At 47.2% G+C, this 6,047-nt stretch overlaps 1 long non-coding RNA gene across 1 annotated transcript in view; it reads right to left on the bottom strand.

The window, feature by feature from the left end:
• Positions 1-427: 427 nt before the first annotated feature.
• The window catches only part of LOC142254236 (uncharacterized), a 35,484-nt gene continuing 29,864 nt past the window's right edge, over positions 428-6,047 (bottom strand). Inside the window, exon 3 of the long non-coding RNA XR_012727211.1 lies at positions 428-552. This is a non-coding gene — a long non-coding RNA (uncharacterized LOC142254236). The remainder of the gene's footprint in view (positions 553-6,047) is intronic.

The raw sequence follows: 6,047 nt of genomic DNA, 5'->3' as shown, positions 1-6,047 counted from the left end.
TTGACCATTGGTGGCCTCCAGGTCACAGACGCATGGCCAGATGAGTTGGTACAGGATACACAGGGTTAACTCCTTGGAGTCTGCTAAAATGACCAAACGTCAGTCTTGGGTTCGCTTTACTTGTTTTACTTGTAAGTGAAGACGATAAAAAAATGGATCAAACAGGAGGAGACGCGTCTTACACACGAATGGTGGAGACAATGTGGGTTAAGTCCGGCTAAGCAACCCCCTCCCCCTCTAAATTACCTTCATATTCCACCAGCCACATTTGATTCCAGGTAATGTGAAATTATTATTCATTGTTTTTCAGATCCAGTGATTTGCAGACGCCGGGGTCAATGGGGAATTATGTAGATTTATTCCAAGTTTGGCTGCTTAGAACAAAGACGAGAATGTGAAAAGCACAAACAAAAGGGGGAGGGGTACAGAGAAATTAGATATCGGCCCGCGCTAAGGAAAATGGAACTATTGTCCACAGCGAGACGAGAAGGAGCGATTGATTCGGTTGATGGCACAGTATGGCGGCACAGCACTTTCCATGTCTATGAACACCTGGGAAAACATAATTGCAAGTATTTGCATCATTTTAGGAGGTCAAGTAGATAGAAAAAAAAGAAAAGGAGAGAAATGTGCGCTCCAGATTCTCACGTAGACATTGATACAAAAATATACAACAGCTCAATTTTTTTTTTTCACTTTCGGTAATTGGTCTCTGTGTAATTCAGCCGAAATCATTATGTCTAGATAAAGTATGAAAGCAACAAATACGTATACTGAAAAGGAGAAATAGTAGATGGATAAGGGAGAGATAGAGGAATAGATAGATAGATAGAGGAATAGATAGATAGATAGAGGGATAGATAGATAGATAGAGGGATAGATAGATAGATAGAGGGATAGATAGATAGATAGAGGGATAGATAGATAGATAGAGGGATAGATAGATAGATAGATAGAGGGATAGATAGATAGATAGATAGATAGATAGATAGATAGATAGATAGATAGATAGATAGATAGATAGATAGATAGATAGAGGGATAGATAGATAGATAGATAGAGGGATAGATAGATAGAGGGATAGATAGAGGGATAGAGGGATAGATAGATAGATAGAGGGATAGATAGATAGATAGATAGATAGATAGATAGATAGATAGATAGAGGGATAGATAGATAGAGGGATAGATAGATAGATAGATAGATAGAGGGATAGATAGATAGATAGAGGGATAGATAGATAGAGGGATAGATAGATAGATAGATAGATAGATAGATAGATAGATAGATAGATAGATAGATAGATAGATAGATAGATAGATAGATAGATAGATAGATAGAGGGATAGATAGATAGATAGATAGAGGGATAGATAGATAGAGGGATAGATAGATAGATAGATAGATAGATAGATAGATAGACAGACAGACAGACAGACAGATAGATAGATAGATAGATAGATAGATAGATAGAGGGATAGATAGATAGATAGATAGATGATAGATAGATAGATAGATAGATAGAGGGATAGATAGATAGATAGATAGAGGGATAGATAGATAGATAGATAGATAGAGGGATAGAGGGATAGATAGATAGAGGGATAGATAGATAGATAGATAGATAGATAGAGGGATAGAGGGATAGATAGATAGAGGGATAGATAGATAGATAGATAGATAGATAGAGGGATAGATAGATAGATAGATAGATAGATAGAGGGATAGATAGATAGATAGATAGATAGATAGATAGATAGATAGATAGATAGATAGATAGATAGATAGACAGTGTAGCATAGCTGGGAAGCACAGGGTTGATCCCAGCTCTACAGGTCTTGATTAGGAGAGCACCTCCAGTGTTTTGCTAAAGAACCAGCAGATGGGTCCAGCGTGGGTCGGTGGTGAGTCAGTCAGTCTACTAGATGTAGCAGAGGGGAGCGTGTAACCTCAGGAGGGACCAGCCAGGATGAGCTGTAGCTGGGCAGGAGACATGTCGGGGTCTCTATGAATGGAGTGACTAAGGAGACAACTATGGAGCTGAGCAGTCGTCCTAGAGAGGAAACGGACCATGCAATGGTAGACAAGCTACCGGAGTGTGGGGAATGGAGAAGTCTCATACTGACCTGTGTGTGGGTAGACGTATACCTGCCGGAATATTGGAAGGGAACCTGTCGTAGTATTGGAAGGGAACCTGCCGGAGTATTGGATGTATACCTGCCGGAGTATTGGAAGGGAACCTGTTGTAGTATTGGAAGGGAACCTGTCATAGTATTGGAAGGGAACTTGCCAGAGTATTGGGAGGGAACCTGTCAGAGTATTGGGAGGGAACCTGCCAGAGTATTGGGAGGGAACCTGTCAGAGTATTGGGAGGGAACCTGCCAGAGTATTGGGAGGGAACCTGTCAGAGTATTGGGAGGGAACCTGCCAGAGCATTGGGAGGGAACCTGTCAGAGTATTGGGAGGGAACCTGCCAGAGTATTGGGAGGGAACCTGTCAGAGTATTGGGAGGGAACCTGCCAGAGTATTGGAAGGGATCCTGTCAGAGTATTGGGAGGGAACCTGCCAGAGTATTGGGAGGGATCCTGTCAGAGTATTGGGAGGGAACCTGTCGGAGTATTGGGAGGGAACCTGTCGGAGTATTGGGAGGGAACCTGTCGGAGTATTGGAAGGGTACGTACCAGAGTATTGGGAGGGAACCTGTCAGAGTATTGGGAGGGAACCTGTAGGAGTATTGGGAGGGAACCTGTTGGCGTATTGGAAGGGTACCTGCCAGAGTATTGGAAGGGTACCTGCCAGAGTATTGGAAGGGTACCTGCCAGAGTATTGGAAGGGTACCTGCCAGAGTATTGGAAGGGTACCTGCCAGAGTATTGGAAGGGTACCTGCCAGAGTATTGGAAGGGTACCTGCCAGAGTATTGGAAGGGTACCTGCCAGAGGACTGAACGTGTACCTGCCGGAGTATTGAAAGGAAACTGCCGGAGTATTGGAAGCGAACCTGGCAGAGTATTGGAAGGGTACCTGACGGATTACTGGACGTGTACCTGACGGAATATTGGAAGGGAACCTTCCAGAGGATTGGACGTGTGCCTGTCGGAGTATTGGAAGGGTACCTGATGGAGTATTGGAAGGGTACCTGCCAGAGGACTGGACATGTACCTGCCGGAGTATTGAAAGGAAATTGCCGGAGTATTGGAAGCGAACTTGGCAGAGTATTGGAAGGGTACTTGACGGAGTACTGGACGTGTACCTCACGGAATATTGGAAGGGAATCTTCCAGAGGATTGAACGTGTGCCTGTCGGAGTATTGGAAGGGAACCTACCTAAGTATTGGAAGTATACCTGACGGACGTATACCTTCTGGAAAATTGGACATATAACTGCCAGAATATTAGAAGGGTACCTGCCGGAGTATTGGGCGTATACGTGCCGGAGTATTTACCTGCCGTATGTATTGTACTCTGAGGCTTATGGAGCTACTTTAATAAACCTTGCCTTTGTAGACTAAAAGTGTTGCTGGTGTGAATGCTGCCCAATACCTAATGCCTACGTGGGGGAACCCCTGCGATAGATGAATAGGTAATAGTAGATAGATAATAAATGCTGTGAATGGAGGAAAAAAAGATCAATATGGGGTCTTATCTGAGAAAGATGGTGGGTTGTGTGTGCCACAGCCAACTGGAAATGACCAAAATGTCGGCTGCAGCAGCCGCACGAATGTTACGGCTCTTCCAACCTCGGCTGATATCATGCTCTGCACTTGGCCAAATCATCAAGATCCACCGCTGGCAGCGCCTGTGAATGAAGTCCCTCATGTGCTTGATGGAGACAAGGGTGAAGACATGCGGCTATTTTGAAAAACGGCTCCTACGACACGTCTGAGACATGACCGCACAACTGGTTCCAACACCAAATCAATGTAACACTGGGCTGTTAGAATGAAGACTGAGGCTATTGATCATTATACCCCCCCCCCCCCCAACTCCATAATCCCAGGAGAAGAACCTGCGGGACGTTCCCTTGTGAAGACTTCTTCTTGGTCGTTTCTTCATGGTCTCCAGACCAATATCCGATTCTCATTGTATCCATGAAAAAAGTGGGACTTATCGCTGAAGAGGACAGACCTCCATTACAGCCTCCATTGCTCTATTGCAAGTTCCGGCCTCCATATGGAGACCACATGGACAATGCCATGAAGAAGCCTTAATGAGGGAACGTCACACTACTCCATTCTGTACGGTTTGGGCATAATGTGTAATAGTCGGACTCCTGTGTTTTAGGACTAGTTTCTTAGCGGATTCACTAGAAGTTGACCAGTAATATCTGTTGCACCATAACTGTGGGGGGAATGGAAGAACGAGGCCCCGGTTGGCCCCACACGTTGTGTGCCGCCCCCTTGTCAGCAGCCGGGCTGCTCGGATCCGGATCCGCCGTGGCTCAAGGGGTCTCCGGACCCAGGGGTCGTGCGGCCCCTCAAATGAAGGGGGTATTTACAGGGGATTGTGTTTAGAGTTCATGACGCCACCCGTGGTGTGTGGTAATGTGGAGTACCACCGCTGTAGTTGGGAGTACCCGGGGGCGATGGAGTGGGGCAGCCTGGTGTTAGAACCCTCCACGGGTAGGGGGGATGCCCCGGGACTCGGTGATAGTGACAGTTATGTGCCGTTGGGGAGGTAGGGTTCACTTGCATAATCACTCAGTCCATAAAGCTGACACCGACAACTGGATAAACCAAAGTTCTGGACACCGCTGCCGCTGAGGGGAGCTAGTTCGGGTCCCGTCCCCAATGGTGCTGCCTGGTGATCTGTGACCTTCTCCTGTGACTAAGTTTACTTCTTTGTTGGTCCCGGTAGTATGGAACTTGCCGGGACCCGCTCCCCACTATGGCTAACTGAGGGAGTTTGCTCTCAGGGTTCACGCTTGGGATTTTCTGAACTGTATGTGTGGAAAGTCATATCCCCCTCGTTGCGCTAGTACCCCGATTTTGGAGCGTGTGGAGAGCGGATCTTGAAGGCTCCATTCTCGTCGGGTAAATTGTCAGGTTGCCTGAAGCTACTCCCTGATCTAGGGTCCACGTATCCTGTCGTGCCCTGATCCCAGCCCGGTGATATTGCAAGGCCACTGGTTGTCCTCCTTGACAGTTCTGTACCCCTTGCCACGATCCCTTGCGACCGGAGCGCCAGCTCCTCTAGGCCCAGACCCAGACCACCGTCTGCTTCCTAGGAGCCCTGCTCCTGACCTCTCCTCTCTCCTTCACTTTCAACACACTTCACTCTCCTACTACTGACCTCCCCTTAACCAACCCCCCAAGTGGGCGACCCTATTTCACTCAGGCCGTCCACTAGTGTGTCTGGTGGATGTGGTACAAGGTGTATCTAGGATTTGATTACCTGATGTAGACAACAACATGTAGTTAGGGACCCAAAACCAAGAAGGAGGTGGATACTGCACGGGAGGGCGGATTGTGCAATACCCTGTGATGACCTGATAGTCCAGGGGCGTCACAAGTGCATCCACGGGGCAGAACGTTCCGCTCATTGCTGGAATGATCCTTAAATCCCCCCGTGCCGGCATCTGACAGCTCCGTGTTCTGTGTATGAGACTCCGCAATTTCCCGGTATATATTAAGAGTAACGAGAGAGTGACAAGGAGCGCGCAGGAGTGGGAGGTGAGATCCACGAGGAACAGTCACTCAAACTTCAAGACAAAGTCTCATCAAACTCCCGAGTACAGAAATGCAAACGACGCTCCTGATACAAAGGCGCGCTCCGGCAAAGCTCGGATACAAAAGGTTCACACATAGAGCCAATATATAAAGCACTCGCGGGGTATAATTAGATGAGCTCAGCTCCCAAAATTCATTTCGGAAAATCAAAACTGCCGTCAAAAGACATTTTTCGTCTCGGAGGTCTCCAAACCCCATAAACACACCTATGGGTCCTCTTCTTTCCTCTCCGGCCCCCTCCGATCACCCTGCAGATCATCACCGTCCCAAGAGCTCGACGCACGACTTACGTGACCGCGAGAGGCGCAGTCAATGATAAGAGG

The sequence above is a fragment of the Anomaloglossus baeobatrachus genome, chromosome 10 (genome assembly GCF_048569485.1).
Source record: "Anomaloglossus baeobatrachus isolate aAnoBae1 chromosome 10, aAnoBae1.hap1, whole genome shotgun sequence".
NCBI classification, from domain to species: domain Eukaryota; kingdom Metazoa; phylum Chordata; class Amphibia; order Anura; family Aromobatidae; genus Anomaloglossus; species Anomaloglossus baeobatrachus.
This window is presented reverse-complemented; position numbering and strand designations above follow the sequence as displayed.